Below are 24,822 nucleotides of genomic sequence, written 5' to 3' on the forward strand. Positions count from 1 at the left end.
GCAGCCCAGGACACAGTTGGCTTTCTGGGCTGCAAGCGCACACTGCCAGCTCATTCTGAGCTTCTCATCAACCAACACTCCCAAATTCTTCTCCTCAGAGCTGCTCTCAATCCATTCCCTGCCCCAGCCTCTAGCTGTGCTTGGGATTGCACGGACCCACGTGCAGGACCTTGCACTTGGCCTTGTTCACACAGGCACACATGCTCCTCCATCCAAAACTTTCCAAAACTTTCCACTGAAATGTATTACTTTAATCTTTTTAGGTTTGATGTTTGCATGATGAAACTCTAGGATGAGGACTAATTTTGTCTTAAGACAACAAAGTTGAAAACCAATTCCTCCTGTTTTACTAAGACTCCTGAGAAAGATTCTTGTGAATTAGGGTAAAGCATAACCTTACTGTTTCTGCTATAATGGTTATAACTCTGATAATTTTGAAATCAGTGGTGAATTTGACTTGGGTTTTTTGGTTTTTTTTAATGTAATTTCAAAGTTTTGTCAGCTTAAGTAAAAAGGGGGGGGGGGGGGGGGAATAAATAAAAAAAAGAAGAAGAAGAAAAACCACAGCCACACAAAAGCTTATGTTCCTTCCTTAAAAGTAGCTTAACTGTTCAAAGTCTCATGAGTTTCTCAGTTAATTTAAAAACATTAGACATAGACTTGGAAGTAACTTGGGAAATTTTCAAGCTACATAATATGCTGGAAGTGTATATTGAATCCATTAATGCCTCAGTTATTTGATATTTCAATATCTTTGCTTTAATTTAATTTAATTCTTATCTATATTTTATTTTGTAATTTTTGGCACACTAAATCTTAGAGATCTGCCAAGCATAAACTTGATGATTGACCTAAATTCTCACTTCTTAGGTCATTTGCTGTTTCTGCACAACCTTGAACATTAAAGTATTGGATGAAATAGAATAATCAAAGCATTATTAAAAATACTCCTGAGAATTTCATGTCTTTAATTTACAGACTGCAAGTGTTGCTGTGAGGAAGTGTTTGAAACATTTAATGCTTGTTAGTTTGCATAACAGAACACAGAAATGACTGTATAGGCAAAGCAAAAGGTAGGTCTCATCAGTACTCTGTATTTGATTGAATTTAGGAGTTAAATGAAGTTTATGCAGAAGCATACAGTTTTGAATAAAAAAAACCAGCTAGACTGTCAGCAATCTGCCTCTTTTATAAAGATATCCTAGCCATAAGAAGCAGACACATTAATATTTCAATACTTTTAGAACCTAATAAAACATCTAAAATCTGTCTAAAACATAATAAAGACCTTATGTATACATTGCAGAACATCCCGATATTCATGTTCTTATAGCTTTGCCTTGTGCATGGCTCCACCAGTAACTCTACATATTTTTTTAAGCTAATTTAGAGTTTCAAGATCTGGCAGAAAAGTGATTAAAGAGATCTTTTCCTAATTTGAATCCTAAAAGATGCTTCTGAATACTAGAGGGGAAAATAGTTAATCAATTTTTAAGGAAGAATCCAGTAGTAAAATGAACTCTATTTCTGGTAAAAATCAAAAGGTTGGGTGTTTTAAATCTGGATTATAAAAACATCTATTTATCCATAGTGACTAATCTTGCATCACCATATACTAGTAGGTTTCCTACCTTTCAGAACACTCTCAAATATCAGACATTATTTCATACTTCAGCAAGTCACTTTTCATTCTGCAGAAATTCTTCCATTTTTAAACAAACTCCATGTCCCAAGAAGGGAAATTAAGATTTTCAGCTTTACAGGTGATATTTCTGATTCTCATACAGGAATCCTTCATAGTTTTCTGGTCTTTTCTTGCTACTGTTTACAAAGTAAGCTACTTCTAAGGGATCGAATAACATCCAGTTAAAGAGCAATCCAGAGTACTTGAATATCGGATACTACATACAGGCTTAATTTACTTTATAACATCTATTGAAATGCTGTTCATAAATTAAAGCACTCAAGTAGAGTTTAAGGGAAAGATTTTTTCTTTCATACTGATACAACCTTTTATATATATATATAAAAATCTACTTTTTGGGTTTTGAAAGCCTAATATGCAGAAGTTTTCCTCTGTTAAAGGTTTTTACTCCCTACTAAATAAAATCAGATCTTGCATGACTTGCGAGAGGAAATCTGGCTGGAGTAAAGGCTCATGGAACTTGAGTTTCTATAAACCCTCAAACGTCTAAGAGGCAAGAGTAAGTGGTACATTACTTTACTTTTACTGTTAGCCTTCGAACCCAAAGACTCACTGGAAAGTTGAGCCAAACACAGAGTCAAGGGGGAGAAAGTGTGAAGTTTCTGTATGTCAAAGTTAACTGTTATTTATTAATGAGATTTTTATATTTTACTGAGATAATTTTGTATGATATTGTGCTGTTGAAACATTAATGTGACTGACAGCATATTCTTGGTTCCATGTAAACAGTTTGTTCCCTTGTGTCAAAATAAGGTTCCCAGTGTAAGAACTGAATTTCTCTATTGTGGGCGGGGCGGAGGGGATATAAAATACAGTGTTCAAACTATTCATTTGTATTAGCAAGCCACACTTACATTTGATTTAATAGTAGTCGTGAAATCATAGCCTTCTATCTCTAATTCATGAGCTCATGCATCAGCTTTAAAATTATTTAAAATATTCTACCAGAGCACTGTCACTTCATGGGTTTTGCAACATTCTTGTTTGCCTTTGCAGAATTGCATTAAATAGTGAGTATATCTAATCCAAAAGTTAAAAAGTTTACCTGGTGTTTTCTTCTCTTATTTGAATCGTGTACTTGAACAATAGAATAACAGAAAAAAATCAGTAACTTATCTGTTGTGCTCTAGATCTTTGGTCTGCAATCACAGAAATAGAAAAAGAAACAGAAACCTCATTTGATTCTCAAGGGAGCAATTTGGCTTCTACAAAGTAGCAGCTGCTGCTGCTGCACCTTGACTCTTGCTGATAGTAGAACTAACTAATTTGTAGTGGGTAATCAGGTGATGTGTCTGAGTCACAACAGCTTGTAAGCACAACTAGAGAATATACATCACTTCTTGAGAGGGGCAGTGACCTGCAGGTGGGTTGGATAGCAAAATTAGAGACTAATCTTACATAAATGAAAAGCAATCCTCAAAATGCTGTTCACTTTATAGATCAGAGAAAAAAAATTACATAGACATGTAAAACTGGAGACTAATAATTTCCATTAAGCATATGTAACAGAGAAATCTGTGGATTTCCTAGTCACAGACAAATTTTCATCTATTACTCCTTTTTGGTAACTGTAGATTAGTAACACTGTCTGCTGAGCATTGATGATTGCTGATAACTGGAATATGTTGTTAACCTGACTGTGGGTTGTATCAGTGCTTGAAGCTAATGTGTTCTCAAAACAGCACAGTATGAACACAGCGGGCACAAAGTAAAAGCAATAATAAAAAATTGAACAGGCCTTAAGTGCTATGATTATTACTGTGGTCTAGTTTTTATCTGCCCTTTGGAAAGTCTATTTCTTGAATATCCTTTGTTAGAAAGTATTGATAGCTATATTAGCCTCATATTTTCTCTCCTGGCAGTAGAATACAAGAACGTGCTGGAGGAGGGAGGAAGTATTCTAGGTATTTACAGGCTTCAAGAGATTTTTAGTTCCAGGTGGTTGAACAAGAGGAAAATGAAAACCTTTTTAATCTACAGAAATATATCACAAAATATCCATCTAATTGCATAATGTTATTACATTCTTGAAAGTACTGATCAGACCTCTGTAATGGATAAATACTTACGTGTAGTAAAAAAATTAGGAAGCACACTGGATTAGACTTTTGTCTTCACTCACATCAAAATGTTCACTACAGGAATAGCCTTGCTATGAAGTTTTAGACCAAAAAGAAACCCCTAAGTTACTTTAGGGAAACAAGAATAGCAGACTCCAGTCCAAGAAAGGAGAGAAGGGAGATAAAACAATCTCTTGATTGAGATGTGCACTGAATAGCACAAGAGCCAGGTAGGGGAAAGGAGCCAACAGGACCCCATGAAATTTGGTAAGAATGAGGCCGAGCTCTGTACCAGGAAGGCAGAGCCCTGCAGGGGTGCAGGCTGGGGCTGGTGATACCAGGGTGCAGCTCTGGGACATGACCATGGGCCCTGGTGGAGAGTGACCTAGCCATGTGCCTAGGCAGCAACTAGGACCAACTAGGGAGGCATCAGTCGGAGTGTTTTGGACATAGTGTAGTTTTGGATCCCCACACCTCAATACAGGTGTGTACATCAACACTATCTTCATATATGGTAGAATTTAATTTTCCTCTTACTGAGGGCAGAAGGACACGGCTTTTGAGGACCCAATGGTTTTACTAGTAGGTAGCAGCATGTAGTCTATTCAAACTTTTGTCAATGCAACATTAAGATTTAATATTTCTCTGGGGTTCTTTTTCAAGCTCCTGTTTTAAGACAATATGTTACTCAACATGATACATCAAGCAGCCTTGCCTTGACCAAGCATGATCCTTGTCTAAACCACACACACACATAACCATGGGATATGGAAGTCTGAATACATAATCTATGTATTTGTATGCAAATGTATGTATTTCATAGAGATAGTCATAGATGACTTCTTAGCTTCCATTTCCTAGTAGCACAAAAGATTTTTATTTTTTTTTTTAATGCATGTAGATCTTTCTTCTCAAAGTATTCATCTAGAGGTAAGAGAAGAGTGATAGACATACTCAAAGAAATTCAGTATGGATAAGATATCCTTTTCTATGCAAATATATACTAATTCAGGGAAAATGTTAGCTGGAAGTCAGTAGTGACTTTTCTGTTTTGATTATTCCAGCCTTCTCAGGGTGGAATACCAGAAAATCAGTCAAATCAGAAAAAGTGAAGCAAAAGGTTTTCTTACTGCAGACCAGGGACCCGAATGCAATGACTCAGATAAGCATTACAGATTTGATGACTCTATCTTATCATTCATCTGACTTCCAGTGCCAAACATGTATAATATAACAGTAAAAGGAAATAAAGGTTACATTTACAAATAGAATTTTAGGCAAAAAAAAAAGATAAAATACAAATGAAAGCCCTAATGAAAACTTCTGATAAACCCTTTTGAGAACTGGTACTTCATTCTTCCTCTGCTTACTCCTGAACTTTCTGGACTACATGACAGATAAGAGATTGCCATAGTGTTTGCAATAGTGTCAAAAAGCAATCAGTTAATGATTGTTTAGTGTATCACAAGACATATGGCTTTAACGTCACTAGCAAAAAGCCTTAGGTGTTGTACTGGCCTGGCAGTGCAGGGTCTCAGGACCTGGCTGGGCTGGCCTTGCCCCTCCCACCCCATTTTAGTTTGCCTTAACAAGCATCTGGTGGCCATTGCCAAACATGTTGGAGATGCAGCTCTATAAGTGATGTATCTGGACAAGACCCGAGTCTCCCAGGGAGGCCCAGTGTGACCAGCAACACCTCTTACATCCCCAAATGTGGAAAGAGGTGGTTGTACACTTCGGAGGCTTGAGCTGGGAAGCAGTGAGAAGGAAGCAGGCTGTGAAAGGGTGTTGTAAAGCATGAAATTTCTGTCTGGGACTGAGAGGAACCCCCCAAATACACACCATAGTGGTCCCATTGAAGATCTCAAGAGGCTGTCCCCCTATCCTTCCCCCTGTCCTTCCACAGGAAATCTGAACATTGAAAGTCAAAGATAGAAAAGGACCAACCAAACACAGCTTGTCTGTTTATTTAACCCTATTCTAACTTAACTATAACATTATGAGTGAATATTTAAAAGATATAATTGACTTTTCTACTTACTGATACAATGAGAAGTAGTTTCAAATAAACTCTTAAAATTCTGGTCATGAAAATGTATAATATATAAAATAATAACATATAAAATACTTTGAGAGCAGACATCAAAAATAGGGGACGTTAAAAAAATGCCTACAGTTGAAAAAGAAAACGTTTTGCCATCTTATTCCACAGCCTTACTCCAGGTTTCCCTAGCTCTGCAAAACATACTGCTGTGTTTGTAAGCCTGTGTCCCCTAATTCCCATTAGTTACTATTACAATTGTTTGTACTTCAATTATTTATGAAAAACTTCCCCACAAAGCATTTGGCCTTGATGAGGAGAGTCATTTTACTTTCAGTTTGAACAGTAACCACTCATGTCTGTGCAATTAAAGCAGAGTGTTTCAGTTTAACATCTCTAACACAAGAGAACACTAAATGTGCCTCTTTCATTAGGGATCAAAAGTAAACTATAGCAATAAACAGGAAAGCAATTTCCACAGTGCTGTTGCAGTATCAACTGTGCTGTTATCACAGACACAGCATACAGGACCTATAGCAGTCAGCTCCACACTGCTGGGTGAAAACAAAATGAGTGAGAAATGGCACCTGAGTAATAATTGGGTTTGCACTTCTTAGATTCACGGCTGCATTGTACTTGACCTCATTTTGAAAGATCTCCCATTTGTTTTTTTGCCAGGTTTTGCTGTTAAGTTTTAATGCAACACCTGACAATTCATCAGTGCTATCTCTATCTTCAGCACTATGCATACAGCTTGAAAAGACAGGTATTCTGGTTACTTAGCATTGTGTCAAATGACATCACATTATACACGTTTACATCCCTTTTTTTTATACATAAGCAAAAATAGCTGCTATGTCTTAGCAAAGATACTCTGCTCATTGGTGTTTTGAATAATCTTAAGGTTGACCCATTAATGTGGATTCGCTTTCATTTTCTTTACTAACCAAACCCCTGTAGAAAAGCCTGAGAGAGTTAACTTTAAGAATACATGATTTTTTTATCTTTTACCATTTCAAGATACAGGTCCAATGCTTTCAAGCAAATATTTCATCAATAACTTAATTTGGAAACAAAATCTTTTAATTTCAACACAACTTCTACTTCCCATTTACTACAATATTTACCACCAGAGATATATTTTTTTCACACCTCTTCAGGGAAGAATAGTTTAAAAAACACAGCCAGTGCTCCATAGACATAAAAGTGCATTGATGATCTCTGGAGCCTACCAGACAACCATCTATCTTATAAAAGTTTAGGTTCATAGAAGTCTAATAATGCCAATATTAATGTGTTTTTTTGTGAAAAATGAAGTCTTGGCCCATGACTGCTTCAGGGAACACGATTTCAAGTGTGTTGCACAGACTGAGGGAGTACAGAAGATATTCCTGAAGGTGATTCAGGGACTTCTTTAAAAATATGGTAGTATTCTGGCAATGGAAATAATATTCATGAGATGTTGAATCAGATTATTTCTCACCTTTTTACTTTCAATGCCCCACCAATTTACTTTCCAATGAGTCTTTGAGTTCGATGGCTAACGGTTTAGATTTTCCCAGGAAGGGCAGGGGAGCAGGGGGAGGGTGACAACAAGTTGCCATCCTCCTGTTGAAAGCAAGCTAAAACAAGACAGGGGCCACAGCCGGCCCAGACAGAACCGGAGACCCTACACTACTGGGCCCGTACAGAGTCTGTGGCCTCTTAGTAGTAACAGCAAAAAATCCCCAATATTTACCAGAATAGAAAGTGGTTGTTTAGGTGTTTTGTTTGTTTTTCCCCTCTGCCCCCCCCCCGCTTTTTGTGCTGCTTTTAAAATCCAAATCCTCTTATAATGATGTTGTTACGCCTATATTAGGATACCTAGACAAGAGTAAAATAATGTCTGAATTATTTTCTTCTGTCTTTTCCACATGTGGAATATTGTTAATGTATCCTTAAAAAACAAACCCACACAATTTTGGGACATATACACTGAAAATTTATTTTCTTCTATTTGCCAGCATCTTTGGATTTCTTTTACTAAAACAACTTCAAATGAGTGTTCTTTTAATGCAGTTTTGAGTGAGCTTGCACTAGAGGTGTTACAAATTAGACAGATTTATCTCATCTTTCTAAGCTTCTTGAGCAAGTCTGGCAGTAGCTGAACTTCCTGTGCATGTAGCAAGTATTGGCAATGTTAGAAAATCATTGCCTAAATTTTTTTAAGTCTGGGACAGACATATTTTTTTCCATTTCACAGCTCTTTCAGTATAAGCCAAAACAATCTCTGATACTTCTCTGCCTCACAGTGCTCCCATTAATTCAAGTTATAATCAAAATATTGTTTCTTCATTTTGTGATAATTGTCTAGGAAGAGGACACAAATATACCAAAAACACCTCAGATGCCTAGTTCATGGGTCAGTTAAACATTTTCTTCTCTATTTGCCAGTGTGTACACCCAAAGCATAATATGTGGTGTTGAATTTAGCTGAAAGTAGTAAAGCAGTAGTTAGCTGTATAAACTGTGCTGACTCTTCAGATGTAAGAGGTGTTACTGATAACCACAGTAGCAAGGAGAAATTTTTGATGCTTAAGCCTACAGCTCTCTTATGACCTGATCCTAATGTTATTCAAATTAGTACAAATATTTCCCTTGATTATTTACATCGATTTTGGATTAAACACCTTCAGAACCACTTTCAATTAAGCAGTGAAAATGGATTATATTCCTGTGGTTGCTGGTACAAAGGTTACCTCAGGAAAACAAAAGTGCTGCTATAAGACAAGTAATAATAGAGAGTTAAAAGTTTCAGCTAACAAGACTCAAAGTAATGAGAGGAAAAAAAATGCTAAAATGATTATCAGAGACATCACTTCTGAACCAGCTTAAATAGTAACTTGCATTTAGCAGTCTACCAAAATACATCTCTCCTAAAGTTTAAAGCTGTTAAGTTCTCATAATGATTGAAGGTTACAGTCACAACCCAGTGTAACTTGGCTTGTTTGTGTTTCCTGGGTTTTTGTTTACTTATTTGTTTTGGTTTGTGTCGTTGGCTTTGTTTTTCCCTATTTGGTAATGGTACTAAAGCAATTAATGTAATGAAGCATGGTGAATGGACATATAAAACATGAACTTTAAATGGTTTGTTAATGAATTTTTCACAAGGTAGCTGTTGGTTTTCCAAAATGTGATGAAGACTGCATTACAGCCAGTACAGACAGAGGTCACTAGCATGATGATCTCTAAAATAAACTTTCAGGCTATCCTGTATTTCACACCCACTTTCTTCCTCCATCTTCCATGAGCCAACAAAATAAAGCTGCTTTACACAATTACACATTTTGTCGGCTTATCCTAGAGTGTATTATCTATCTTTTCCAGTCTCTGAGTCTCTTGTCTACAGTTTATGATCACTGAAGATGAATAGAATGTGTTGGAAAAGGGAAAAAATACAGCATGAGGGCTGAAAACTGTCATTTAAATGAGCTGCTGTCTCTTGGATATCCCTTCTTTCTAGAATAATGAGCTACCCTGCTCTTTCTTGTAAAATATTGTGTATTATAAAAAGTAAACTGTACTTTAGCTGTACTCTTAAAATCACTTTTCCCAACAATTACTTGCTTTGCATCCTAAAATGAAAACAACTAGTGTTTGAAGAATGCTAGGTCTGCTTTAGTGCCCCCATGTAGCTGCATTTATCTGTCAAAACTGAGTTTTAAATCGTATCTGCTAATCAACCAGCTGGGTATAGTTAGAAAGGGAGCATTTAAAACTGATCGAAAGAGAGAAAATGTCACTATGCCTTCCTGTTTGCCTCACTGATCATTTCTCTGTGGTTAGTTTGTAGGGGGCAGATGTGTCCATTGCATTTGAGAAAGATGTTTAACCCTTTCCTTGCCTTTGAATGAGGAGCACAGTGCTCGTTGAGAATAAGTTTTACACAAGATGTCTCCATATGCCAGCAGCAGGCTCTGGAAATAACAAAGGACTTCTAATACCAGAGGCAGAAGGCACTGCCTGCCAACATTTAATTCTACTGCCCTGACCTTTGCTAACCACACTGCTTGCAGTCTTCTCTTTTTCTGTATTGTCTCTATTGCCTATTTTAACATCTTTGGGTATAACCAACATACATTATCCTACCCAACGGTAGCTGATTGCACTAGCCCTTTAGATCATGCAAATATTAATCATAGTTTTTAAAAAGACATGAATCTCATAGTAACTGAAGATGTCTTATTAAGAGTTGCTTAATACTATATATATTCTGGAGCCAAAAGTAAGTTAGTTCTCTGAGATACTTTGCCACAAACCAGGCTGAATGAGACAATAACTATCTTCTGTGATATTACTAGTTTTGCCATATCCACCCAAAGTATTAGTTTGTGTTGTTCTGATAGTGTCATCTTTTCTGAATTCCTCCTTTAACCTTGCTGTGTTTAATTTTAAACTTATCTTTGCTTTCTGCTACTCTGATCTTGCTAACAGCCTTAGAACTCTGCTCTCTCATGACATTTCTCCGTCTTTTGTCTTCTGTTAGTTTTGATTGCCTAGTAATCCATCTCAGTCAATTCTTCCTCTTCTTAGTTTACATGTCTCCCAAGGATGCTTCAGTGGTGGCCAGAAAAGGAGGTGGAAAAACTTCTGAGTTTGGGAACTGCTCACCAATTTCTTTCAATCCCATATCAAAAATAATCAGCTCCCATTATTCACACAGCTGTAAGACATTAATAAATGTAGCACATTAATTTCCTTACCCTGGATTGTGAGACTGCTTGCTGTCTGAAACAATATGTCATATGCATCCTAAAAGAACACCCTATATCTGAATTAAGAGTACTAGCTCGCAACAACTCATGAAGTAAAAATAAAGATCCATTGCACTGTCCTGGTTTCAGCTGAGAGAAAGTTAATTTTCTTCATAGTAGCTAGTATGGGGCTATGATTTGGGCTTGCGCTGAAAACAGTGTTGATAATATAGAAATGTTTTTGTTATATGGACCTGTTGTTGCTGAGCAGTGCTTACACAGAGCCAAGGCCTTTTCTGCCTCTCGCACCACCCCACCAGTGAGTAGGCTGGGGGTGCACAAGAAGTTGTGAGGAGGACACAGACAGGACAGCTGGCCCCAACTGACCAAAGGGACATTCCATACCATATGAGATCATGTTCACTTTCTAAGGGGCTTGGGGAAGAGGAAGGACAGGGGGCGGCAGCATTTGGAGTGATGGCGTTTGTCTTCCCAAGTAACTGTTATGCATGATGGAACCCTGCTGTCCTGGAGATGGCTGAACACCTGCCTGCCGATGGAAAATGGTGAATGAATTACTTCCTTTGCTTTGCTTGTACACGTGGCTTTTTGCTTTACCTACTGAACCGTCTTTATCTCAGCCCAAGTTTTTCTCACTTTCACTCTTCTGATTCTCTCCCCCATCCAATGAGGAGGAGTGAGCAAGTGGCTGTGTGGTGCTCAGCTGCCAGCTGGGGTAAAACCATGACATGCACCCATAGAAGTAAAAACGTCATGAAGCAGGCTTTACTACTACCTTTTTTTTTTTTGAAGTCTATCTTAAATACTATGATGTACATAATTGTGTGAGCATTTTTATACCCAGTGGCACAGTAACAGTTGTGTTGCCGTTGCTAGTAGAAGACCCCAGGCATAATGTCATCTGTGCCCTATGCTAATTGTGCAGGGACCCAATCCCACCCTGTCAGGCTTGTTATTGACTTGTTATGAGAACATGCTACGTGAATGAGAGCTTGAAATGATATTAAAGGCAACATTATTGATATGATATTACAGCAATATTATTGATATTACAGGCTTGAGAAGTGGGTCCATGAGAACCTCATGAAGTTCAACAAAGCCAAGTGCAAAGTCCTGGACCTGGGTCAGGGCAGTACCTAATATCAATACAGACTAAGAGCAACCTTGCAGAGAAAGGATATTGGTGAATGAAAAACTGGACGTGAGTCAGAAACATGCACTTGTACTCCAAAAAGCCATTTGTATCCTGCACTGCATCAAAAGAAGCGTGACCAGCAGGTCAAGGGAGGTGATTCTCCTCCTCTTCTCTGCACTCGTGAGACTCCATCTGGAGTACTGAGTCCAGCTCTGGTGTCCCGAGTACAAGAAAGACATGGACCTGTTGGAGTGGGTCCAGAAGAGGGGCACAAAAATTATCAGAGGGCTAGAACACCTCTCCTGCGAAGAAAAGCTGTGAGAGTTAAGGCTGTTCAACCTTGAGAAGAGAAAGTTCCAGGGGGACCTTATTATGGCCTTTCAATATATAAAGGGGGCTTATAAAATGAGAAAGACTTTTCACTAGGGCCCGCAGTTACAGGACAAGGGGTAACAGTTTTAAATTGAAAGACGGTAGATCTAAGGTAGACTGTAGGATGAAAGTTTTTACAATAAGAGTGGAGGGACACTGGAATAAGCGGCCAGAGAAATTGTGCATGCTCCACTATTGAAAGTGTTCAAGGTCAGACTAGATGGGTCTTTGAGCAACCCGATCTTACAGAAGGATGTCCTTGTGCATGGCAAGGGGGCTAGACCAGGTGATCTTTAAAGATCTCTTCCAACCCAAACCATTCTATGATTCTGTGATATATAGCTTAAATGGAAGAAAGTAGCAAAGATCTTGAAAATACGGGCACATTTTGAAAATTGTTGACCATAAACAATTCACTGATGATTAATTACAAGTCATTGAAAAACATAGCCACAGAAGCAGGGAAAGGAAAAAAGATGTGTGTTTTCATTTTGTTTGTTCATTAACTGTTTTCCAAATAGTCCCACCACAGTGATGCTTAATTTCCTCACTTTTATACATAAGTATATATCTATAAAAGACTATGAAATGTTATGCAGATGATGGTCTCTTTGTTGCAAGAAGATGGAAATTTTCTTTGCTACTGTAAGAAAATAGCAAGAATATTACTTCAGCAATTATATAAGACATTTTTAGGTGACCACTTGCACAGTTTAATGACTTAATTAAGAATTTGTTACCACCTTCTTTAAATGGCAGGCTGTAATGCAAGATGGAAAATTGTGCTCCCTGCACCCTAGGGAACTCTATGGCTTTTTTCTTCTTTTCTTTTTTTTTTTTTTTTTTTTTTTTTTTTTGTGGTTTTTTTTTTTAATAGAACTATATATAATACCTGACTTTTACACAGTTTTCTTACAGGCAAAGTCTGTTTTCTTACATAGTCACACCAGAAACTCCACCAGGCCCAAGAATGTTGACTTGAAATTGTTGACTTTTCTTGAAATTCACATTCTAATACAAAACATGGATGAATGTTCAGTTTCTAAAAAAGATGTGGTAAATTCCAAACCAATTTTAGAGAAAGCTTAAATCCTTACATCTGATAAATATTGTAGAAAAAGGTCTATTGCTATTCTGGACTATTGAAAATGAAATTTAAGATAGCCATCACGTAGATCTCTGTATTGGCTTGTATCAGACTATTTAGATACACAGCTAATTGGCAATTGTTGTGGAAACAACAGTAATCAGACAATAAATCACTCAGAATGTTCTGGGGAGACCTAATTGCAGTCTTCCAGTACCTAAAGGGGGCCTACAGGAAAGATGGTGAGGGACTGTTTATCAGGGAGTGTAGTGACAGGACAAGGGGTAATGGGTTTAAGCCAAAAGAGGGTAGATTTAGATTAGATATTAGGAAGAAATTCTTTACTGTTAGAGTGGTGAGGCACTGGAACAGGTTTCCCAGAGAGGTTGTGGCTGTCCCATCCCTGGAAGTGTTCAAGGCCAGGTTGGATGAGGCTTTGGGCAACCTGGTCTAATGTAGGGTGTCCCTGCCTGCAGCAGGAGGGTTGGAACTAGATGACCTCTGAGGTCCTTTCCAACCCAACCCATTCTATGATTCTATGTCTGGGAATTTTAGACTGGGTGTGAGTACTCATTATTTTATTTAACTCATCTTTTTCCACGACCTAGCATAGATTCCAGGAAAATCTGACAAATGTACTTTATGAAGTGTATATTAATTCTGGCTACTCAACAATTTATTCTAGTGTAAGCAAAAATGGGCAGGTTTTTGGTGAGGTTTTGTTTATTTGCTTGTTTTTTAAAGACTACCTGTATCAACACATTTAATTAATGTTTCATTATTTCTTTACATTGTAAGTCCCTCTTAGCACCAAATTTTTTTTTTTTTTTTACTGTCTGAGGAGACCATAAAATGAATATGAGATTTAACTTTGAAGGCACATTTTTGCGTAAAGTGAGCCATGGGGCTCACCTTTTTCTAAAAAAAAAATCTGGGAACTTGCTTCAAGGAGTACCCTGAGAAATACTACAAAGACTGAGGGCTTAACTTGAAAATAAATCAAAACACTGGTGAAACACAGGGCACTTGTCAGGTCCGAAGACTTATGTATGTTCACATTCCTCAGGTGGTCACAAATCTGATCTTTTTCAGTGGGAGGGACTTTGCTCCCCCAGTGCCTGTCTTGAGGTCCATCCACTCAAGAGGTATAGGAAGACTAATTGTCAGTGAAGACTGAGGCAAAAAATTTGTTGAGTATCTCAGCCTTCTCCTTGTCTGTTGTTACCAGTTTGCCAGTCTTCATCAGCAGGGTTACACTTTCTTTGAACTTCCTTTTCTGCCTGACATACCCATAGAAGCTTTTATTATTCATTGCGTCCCTTGCCAAGTTCAGCTCTAGCTGAACCCATCCCTACACAACTGAGCAACATGCCTGTACTCTTTCCAGGATGCCTCTTCCTGCTTCACTGCCTGTGCATTTCCTTCTTGCCCTGTAGTTTGACCAGCAGTCTTGACTCAGCCATGCTGGTCTCCTGCCTTCCTTTCCTGATTTCACACACATGGGTACCGAGAGCTCTTGTGCTCTATGGAAAATGTCCTTAAAGATCTTCCAGCTCTGTTCTGTCCCTTGTCCCTGAGGGCAGTTTCTCAGGGGCTTGTATTGACTAACTCAAACAGCTGTGTCCTGGTTTCAGCAGGGAGAGAGTTAGTTTCCTTCCTAGCAGCTGGTGTAGTGCTGTGTTTTGGATTTACGATCAGAGTAATGTTAATAACTCACTGATGGTTTTAGTTGTTAGCAAGCAGCCAAAGGCTTCAGATTCTCATGATGGCCTGCCAACAAGAAGGCGAGGGGTGCCTAAGAAGCTGTGAGGGGACACAGCTGACCTAAACTGACCAAAGGGATTTTCCATACCATATGATGTCATGATCTGTATATAGCTGGGAGGTGGGCCGGGAGGCGAGGCAGCTCGGGGTCTTGCTGAGCACCAACTTCGGGTGGTGAGAAATTGTGCTGTTCATCGCTTGTTTTGTTTATTATTGTTATTGTTATCTTGCTTTTCTGTCCTATTAAACTGTCTTTATCTCAACCCATGAGTTTTACTTTTTTTTTTCATTTTCATTTCTCTCCCGCATGCAACTGGGAGTGGGGTGGTGAGCGAATACCTGTGTGGTTGCTTTAACTGCCAGCTACGTTAAACCATGACAAGTCGGAATTTTGCTCTCCTAAAATTTGGGGTCCTGGCTTTACTCTTTGCCTGTCCCATTTCTCTCTTAGACTGTGTACTCCACCAGTGCATGGTCATCGCAGCCCAGGCTGTCTCCAATCTTGATATCTCTGATTAGCTCGCTTACATTGTTATCAACAGATATCAATTTTTGTTCACAAAAAAGGTGATTCAGACTGAATGAGTTGTGAGAAGGATCCACTTGCACAGATGTGGAATTTGGATTATTACAGAGAAGACAGTAGCATAGGAAAAAAAGCAGATAAACTGCAGAGATTCCACTCTGTTTTCAAATTCTGTTTTACATGGTATCCATACGCCTTAAAATTATAGTTACAATAAGAATTATTCTGTTTAAACAATCAGTAGAAAAGTTTTGACTAGTTATGTGCCTCTTTTGTTTACGTGAGGATTTTGGCAAAAAGCTAGGATAAATAGCTTTTCCTATGCTGATACTTATTGCCAATAAGCATTAGAAATCTGTATTTCTCTTGTAATTATGAGGCACTCAGCATTTACAAATGCAGAGACAGTCAAAGACACATTTATCTCTCTTAGGGTTTACATGATTATCATTGAATACTCTAACCCATGTAGAAATATATCATTTTTCCCATGACTTCACAATTCAGAGCTGGCAAGTGCCTGATAAAAAAACCAAGCAGTCCAGCAGATCACTGTAGGAAAAATGTCCAATTTCTTAATTATTTGTAGAAACCAAATGCCAAACACACACAAACACAGCTGAAAGAAATCAATTTTCTATCAAAACAATGAACCGCCTGTCTTTTCCAAATCATTCATATGTATCTGTCTGATTTGTGGGATATGACACTTTAAAACAACCAAGCTGAAACGAGGCTTGTCACAGACTGACATGATTTTCACTAGTATAGAGAAGTTTCAATGACCTATTGATCCTGATCTGGTTTGATTGGATTTTTTTGAAAATACTTTTCAAATAATATCTTAATGTCACATTCTTAAATCCATATAATCAGATAACTAAATAACATTTGCAGGATTTTTTATTTGTAGGGTTGTTTGTTTGTTTTCCTTCAAGTATAGATATTTTAAAACATATACCTGATTAGATATCTCTTCCTCCCCTGTCTGCCCCCCCCCTTACTTTGTGCTCAAATAAAAATGATGTAAAAAGGGAGAGGTCAACAGAAAAGCCATCAGTACAATGGAGAGTTTTCATGGGATCAGGGGTAAAACTACTAGAGAATATGTTTTTAATCTGTGTTAATAGAAGTTATTTACTGTCTTTAACTTGTCTTTTTAACCCAAATTCTGTTCTTGACAAGTACAAGTTTTCTTTACAGAATAGAGCACTGAGGTTCAGAAACCCATTTCTCCCTCCTTTCTCCTACAGCTGCTCATATATTAAATTGATTTTTAAACAATTGTTGTCATTATGTATTTTTAAAACATGACCATAATCAAAGAGTAATAAAAGTGTATTACATACAGGAAGATGAGATGATTTGCCTCTTGATCTGTGAAATAATGAGCAAAAGAAATTGTTAAACTTCCATAATTTAGAATATTTAAACCTGCTATAGGTAAAATTGTAGAATAATGTAAAATTGCAGAGTAAGTGCGATGTAGAATATTCCTTCCCTGACAAACAGATGGACTGGGTAATCAAAATTGTCTCATTTTTAATTGCAAACTTTTTTTTTTTTTAAATTGCTCCCTATTTTGATTATTGTCACAGCTGCTAACAGCTGATTCAAAGGTGTTACAAATTCTTAACACCAATTTAGCCAAATGGTAGACTTTAATATGATATTTGTTTTTCAATTCCAGCACAATATAATAGATATTTTTTAATTTCATCCTTTTCTTCCACTGCTACTTTCCTTACTGTTTGTTCTCAATACTTCTACTTCAAGAAAAAGCAACAGAATTGGCATTTTCAGGTATACATAAAAATGTGTTTGAACTTAGACCCTTTCTTTTCCAACTTCCATAGTTTTAATGAATATTAAAGTTTTCAGTTACAGGTTTATATAACTTACTCTATGACTAATCTTAATAGTTGCCATAATCACTTGTAATGGCTTTTCAATTAATAAGATATTTAGCTGAAAAACATCTTTATTTACAAGATGGTAAGAAATAATTACCTTTTGCTTCTTTTAAATGGGTTCATAATTAACATTTCGAATTTTAAAATTGAAATAAATGCATCAATATAAATGTAAAATGGGATTAATAAGAAGTGCCTGATGTAATAAAAAATATTTTTACCTCCATGCTTCTATAAGACATTAAGATTTTCTGAATGACAAAAACAAATCAATTTTTTTGCTGTTCATGATGTTCCATGAGTTTGTAGACTATAAAACTCCTGTGGGAAATTAAAAAAAAAAAAAAAAAAAGGGGGGGGGGGGGGGAGAGCAAAAACTAAAACAAAACCACAGAAGTTTTTAGTTTGTTCCAAAAACACGGGAGACTTTTAGTTTGCACAGTATGTGACTTTAATGCTTTATAAGTGAACCAAAATTTAACCATTATTTCAATACAAATGACTTTATTAGAACTCGAATAAATATATAAACATAATAAACAAGAGAGTAGCAGATATTTTATACTGTTTACTGTACCTCCAGAAAGCTCAGTTAAATGTAAATTATAAGGTTATGACCTTTGGTTTAATCTTCAAGAGTACTTAGACTCATGTTATTCCACTACTGTGAACAGAAGGTATTCAGCTATTGGAAAAAGAAGACATGAGAATCATTTTCAAGACAGACCTATGGTGACTTTTGAGTATGTTGCAAATAGTAGTGCAAATTCTGTTAGCAGCAGCAGGCAATATTTCCATTGATATCATCAATAGTTTTGCCATAGTAAAGCATGATTCTTTAAAAGATTCATGGAGTTAGTAAACAAGGTAAAAACTAACAAAGAATAAATATTTCACATAAAGATCTATAACTTTGGCTTCTCAAATTTCTAACATGTTTAATATCTCCAGTTCTGTTTTAAAACAGGCTATGTGACAATTTACATAAGGTAATTGAATAATTATGTGCAAACATATCTCTTATAACATGGCCAGGGCTATAAAAGTAAAATAAGCTGGGAGAAATAGAAGTATCTTGTTATATGTTTGGGGGGGAGGGGGGGGGGAAGAAAAAAATGTTTGGGAAATTATCTTACCCTTAGACCTTGAAGAAGAATTTTGCCAAATTTCTTCTCTGTGTGAACTGGAAAAAAAAAAAAAAAATCATATATTCATTATCAAAAGTTAGGATTTTCTAATAAATAAATCCTAATAGACACTCTAGCCAGGCAAATTACATTCTGCTGTAATCATTTGCAAGTGTAATGGTCAGTATACATGTTGGAGCCTTTAGCATATTTTTCATGTTTATGCATTGATTCCATACATATTTATCTAAAAGGAATGGTTCGCACAGGCATGTCTTGAAAAAGTTGAAATATACTTCCTTAACAGAAAGGATACTATCTGCTTTCACTTCACTGGGACTTGCTGTCTATTACAATTAGAAAGATCCCTTGTAGTAAAAGTGAAAAACCTTACAAGATCAGAGTCTAAAGGAGTATTCAGCGTTAACAGAGCATTCATTCATGTTTAGGCTCCTTATGTTCATTTTCTTAATAAGGTACATTATATTCTAAAAGTCAGATCTGTTCACCTGCTTGTAAATTGGCATAGATTCCTTCAATGCTGTTAATTTTAAATCAAGAATGGATGTCTTCCCAAAGAGGAGTAATATCTGGTTGAAATGTTGGAAGTTTATAGCAAAAAAGGTTCTATAACAATTCCCTATGAGTAGAAATTATTTTGCAAGTTCTGCTCTCCTTAGGAACTGGCTTAGAGCAACCGAAATGGTGCCTATGTACCAGTGTGCCCAGAGTTACACTTTTGTTAGTCAGGCTAAAATAATTATTAATATTTCAATATAAGGGTTGCAAATAGTCTCAAAAATAAAGTGTTTGTGTTGCCATAAGGGTTTACTGGTAAAAATGAAGGGTTTAAATACACTTTATGTTTGCTAATTACTTGACTTCTCTAATCCACAATAGTACCACCAAATGATTCCTCCCTGTTTCACCCCCCGCCAGGCCTCACTACTACAAAGTGGATTTTTGCATCATGCAACAAGTCATCTGATACTAAGGGCTGTAGGGTTATTTTAGTGTGGTCTGGATCTGAACTCGTTGACCAAAGCTAAGACACTCCCCATTTCTCATAGACATACCAACATAAACTCATTAAGAATTCCTTCACAGCTTCCCTGATATTGCAGCGAGGTGCTGTCAGCAATGCATTAAGCTTCAGGACCCTTGAAAAGCTTGATCACTATTCAGCAGTACAGTAGGAAATACTTTACAAAAATGAGATAACAAAAAAATGAAACAGAGATAAGAGCATGAGATCAAGGATTCTTCATATCTCAGGAGGCCAAGAGAGTCTGAAAGTAAATTATTTCAACTAGTTCAACGTAGGATCTGAGTGGTATACAACAACCAGACACAGGAAATCTTTTTGCTTTCATCTTAAATTCTTGGGTTTTACTGCTTACCCACTAAAGTGGTATACCTCACAATTATGTTGTCTGGGCTAGAGATTCCAAAATGCAAAATTAGAAAAATGTAGATTCTCTCTCTGTGTGTTTGTTTGTTTGTTTGTTTGTTTTAAGTGCTATATGTCTAATAATCTTATTTTTTTCTCCAAATTTTGGAACGTTTTTCATCAAATTTTACAATGCTGTGGAAGCTGACTGATTAATATCTATTTAATGAACATGTTAATGCAGAAAATTACCTGACCTTTTGACTGAATTAGAATCTTAATCATTCTGTCAAGTAAACTTTTCAGATCACTTAATAAATAAATAATGAAATTAAAAATTCCTCACAACTCTGCACATTAATTCAGTCTGATGACCAATGAGCCAAAGCTGTTTCACAGAGGCTGATGTGTAGTCCAGTATTTGCACAGTCAAAAAGTAAGACAAACAACTCAATGAACTGAAAGAGATTAAATTCTACAAATTTGTGTTAGAGACATTAGGCTATGGAATTTGATTGTCCTCTTCATAATAACCTAGATCACAAGATGTTCAATATGAAATTTTAATCTGAGTTTTGCATGACCTTTTTAAAAATAAGGTAAGGGGCAATTAACAAAACCATTCTGTGTGTTTTCAGCTACTGGACTGTGTGCAATTTGCACCTATGTTTGGTTCTGAAATTGCAGATTTCATTTGAATAGCTTGAGATAATATCTACTTCTAAATACTTTTACAGGAAGAATTACTAGGTGAGATTGTGAGTATGTAGTATTGCAAAAGTTAAGAACAAGAGTTTACTCCCTGGTTATAAAAGTGGAAGCTGTGCAGGGAAAGACGTGAGCAGTTAAGAGATTTGTTATCATCTTGGTTTCTCAGTCAAGCCAATTATGGAAAAAAGAAAGATTGTTTTTGAAAAGTAGAAACTAATTATAGGCTGATAGGTAATGGCTCTTCCTTGTTACCACATCTGTTCCAGGATGATTGTATCTGATGCTAAAGTAAGCTTTCTCATGCTATGCTAAGCACCCTTGTCACTGATTTTTTATTCACTGGGCTGTTACTCTGTAAAGACTCAGTATTTGCTATGATTTGGTAAAAGATCAAAATTAAATAAGAATCCACAGTTCTTGTGTCCATTGCATGCATTTTACATTTCTCAGCTTTATGAGGATTTCTTCTGGATAGGACATTTGATGGTGGTTTTGGGTGCAAACGACAAATAGTTCTGAGATAAAATCTTTGGCTTGGGGAATAAAATAAAGAAGCTAAAATTGTACCAGAAATATGGATTCACATTTATTCTGTAATGAATCTCCAGGTTTAGTTCTATATGGATTTTAATTGGTTATCTGGTGTCTGCATGGTTATGGAATTCAGTTTTGAGTAGTTAATAACTTTTACTGCTATGTATGAGATAAATCTTAGCCAGAAAAATATGTTTCCTATCAGTTGCTCCTATATTACTGGATGACAGAATTGGTGTGATCAGAGCACTCAGCATGCAAAGGTCTGGATATCCGGATATGCCTGAGAAAAGGAAGTGCACCTGCCTGCTGGACTGGGCTATGGATCTTGGGGTTTAGTGAATGTTTTTTGCTCTCCTGTCTCCACACCATACCTGTTATCTGGCTAGCTGCCCCAGAGCATCAGGCAAGTGGTTCAAGCACTTAAATGACCAGTCAGAACACATGTGTATCTGTCACTAAGCGCATGTAATTAAGAAAGTAAACAATGTTTAGAAGCAAGGATCTGTTTTGCCGAATATGGCTGTTACATTTTATTGCATGTTTCATTATGGTTACAATGGCACTTCTTAACAAGCCATTTCCAACATAGTATTTTTATGCATCTTTACTCCAGTGAACTCCAAACCATTTCACACTTTCTCTGGAGCAGAAGGAGAGATATTTTCTATGAACTGGATGATTAACAGAAACTACTCCCCAAGCACAATTTTACCACAAGGGGTGGTAGCAAAGGAAAGTGTGTGCTGAAGGAGAAAAAGGAGTGATTATGTTCTGGTAGCATAAGTGGAGTTTTGAGGGGTTTTCCCTGCCCCATATTTTTATAGAATACAAAACAATATGTCAAACTGAATAGTTAATGTATAGCAATCCCTACAAATATGTACTGCACAACCAATGTGTTGCAGGTCTGTAACTTGAAGAAAAACAATCACCCCCTTTCCACCCAGGAGCCACTTGGGCCTTTTGATGGCAGCTTGCTCACCTTGCACTTGTGGCAAAGCCTTCGGTTAGAGATTGTGCAGGAAAGTTGGTATTGGCTCAATATACACTACCCCGAAAGTGATTTACTGCACCAGCACATAAGTTTCTGCTGCTCGTAGGTTTGACTGCCACCATATAAAGCACCTGGAGATCACTTTCTCTCTGCCCTGGGAGCGATTAGATTATTGGCAATGCATATTTTCCTGACAGTGTTTCCCCTACATGCTCTATTAAGATTCTGGAGACCACAGGAATTTCTCTTCTAATACTTAAAATATAAATAAGGTAAAGGCAAAAGTGCCAGCTGGTTCTGCTGGGATTAGGTATGTCTGCAGTGTGCTGTCTTGCTAACCCAAGACATAACTGGAGGGCAAAAGGGAGAAAATGTCCCTTCTCCTTCTTTGGAGATCTATGGTAAGGTTACTGTGGACTGTGAAGAGGAAATGAAGAAAAGTATAAAGTCTGACTTTGTCATTTAGGTGTGAATGTGACTAGAGGGCATGAAGCTGCAAATGCCATTCCTGTCGGTAGCTGAAAGAGAAGTACAAAACATTGACATCACAAAATCCCAAAGGGAGAAAATTCTAGGGCCTTGATGCTGTAAAACACTGTCTGCCTTAGCTTTTATTTTACTATAGACCGAGCCCGTTTGAGCATCTTTCAATTCTGAAAGATTTTACCTTCATATGTCTCTCTCTTTGTAGTGTTCAATTTGCAAAAAAATCTACTACTCCAGAGTAGGTTTAATTTTTCAATCCACATTTTCTCCCTCAATGATCACAATTCATTTCATTACTGGTAAAATTCCAGTTCACAGTATGCCAGCATGGCTATTTTTCAGAACGGTCGCCTTTCTTAGAAAAAGGAGGAGGGATTGGGGAAAAAAAGGGGGAGGAGGGAGAAGAGAAGAAAAGAAAACAATCTAGATGCAATTATGAGTGACCTTGCAATACTGAACTGGCATACTCTACAGAATCAATAGCCAGACAAGTTTCTGTGGCAGATCCAATAAAAGGAAAAAGCACTGGTGTGGGGGAGGAAGGCAAGTAGATTAAAAAAAAAGAGATGATGGTAGTACTACTACTGTGAAGGTGCCAATGCTCTGATACAAGTTTTGAGGCAGAAATTTGATTCACACAAAAAGTGACAGCTGTTGTGGCCTTGGCCAATTAAATGATGAAAAATGTAATAATTTTATGCTCTGTCTGGTATATAACCAGGTACTTGAACACCAGGCAGCTAGGTGAAAACAATGAAGAGTACATAATTTGTTGCTTTAAAGCAATGATTTTCTTGCTTGCTTGCTTGCTTGCTTTCTTGCTTTCTTGCTTTCTCGCGCTCTCTCTCTTGCTTTCTCTCTCTCTCTCTTTCTCTTTCTCCCTCTTTCTCTCCCTTCCTTCCTTCCTTCCTTCCTTCCTTCCTTCCTTCCTTCCTTCCTTCCTTCTCTTTCTTTTCCTTCTTTCCCCCTCTCCTTCTTCCTTTCTTTCCTTTCTTTCCTTTCTTTCCTTTCTCTCCTTACTGTCTTCCCCCATCCCTTTTCTGCTTTTTTCTTTCTATTTTTCTCTTTCTTTTCCAAAGGCAAATAATTTGGGGGTAGAATATTGTGACATATCAGTGTAGCTGGTAAAATTAAAAGAAAAGCTTCAAAATGTAGAACCCTCATGCCCTATTTGGATTTTTTATTCATTTGTAGAGAAGGAAATGCTTATGACTCATGCTTAATGTAAATTTTGTATCTCTGTACACAGACATCCATCTAATCAGATGATAGGCATCTCAACTGTAAATTTTGAAAGACAGTTTTTGATATCCATAAGAAAGATATTTTTTTCTTCTGTGAAAACAATAGCCAATTAATTTTGGGGTTTTTTCCCCCTCCTACTATACTTTCTTCAAGAAAAGAAGGAAACTGGGAATCAAATTTTATCTCCCTCTTTTACCCTGAATGTGTCCCTAGGTTCTGGAAGTTCCTTTTAACTAAGGCACAGAAGATGGTAAGGTACCTCATATAAATATTATCAAGTCTAGGCTGCTTGGGTTTCATACTATGTTCATTGATCCCTCTGTTGTCTCTGATGCCAAATTTTAACCTCATTCTTTACTAAACCCAAGGTAAAATCTGGGGTACATTCATTCCAAGGGCTGCATTTGTGATTGTTGCATGTTCCTGAACAATGTGATGAAGAGCAGCCTCATGTAGGACAATATCCTTCTTATTCAGTGTGTCATACATTATATTTATTTCCTGTCACACCAGCTTCACCCTTTCTTCCCCAAACTTATTAACAGAGGAATTGACAGTCTAAACTCATCAACAGGACCAGCCTACATTTTGTACTGACTGCTCAGTTTGGTGCAATGTGCATGAGGCAATAACCCTTCCTTAAAAATATATCTAAGCAGTGATATTTAGCAGTTTGCTATTGTCATGGAACTTTATGTTTTGCTTGATTGATATGTTTCATCTGTTCAGTGGAACAATGATGCTCCCACTATTCATTTTCCAAGTCTTGCCAGGATTTTGGTCTCTGAGGTTGCCTAGACATAACTGAAAGATGGATTTGGGCCTTAACTTCTATTAATATTTCTCCCATCCCCCCCAAAAAAAAAACCTCCACCAAACCCCAAACCCAAAACCAACCAAACAAAAAACCCCACCAAAAACCTCCAAAAACTCAAAACAAAACAAAACCCGGTCAAAGAAAGAACCCCCAAACAC

Source organism: Balearica regulorum, chromosome Z (genome assembly GCF_011004875.1).
Source record: "Balearica regulorum gibbericeps isolate bBalReg1 chromosome Z, bBalReg1.pri, whole genome shotgun sequence".
NCBI lineage: Eukaryota > Metazoa > Chordata > Aves > Gruiformes > Gruidae > Balearica > Balearica regulorum.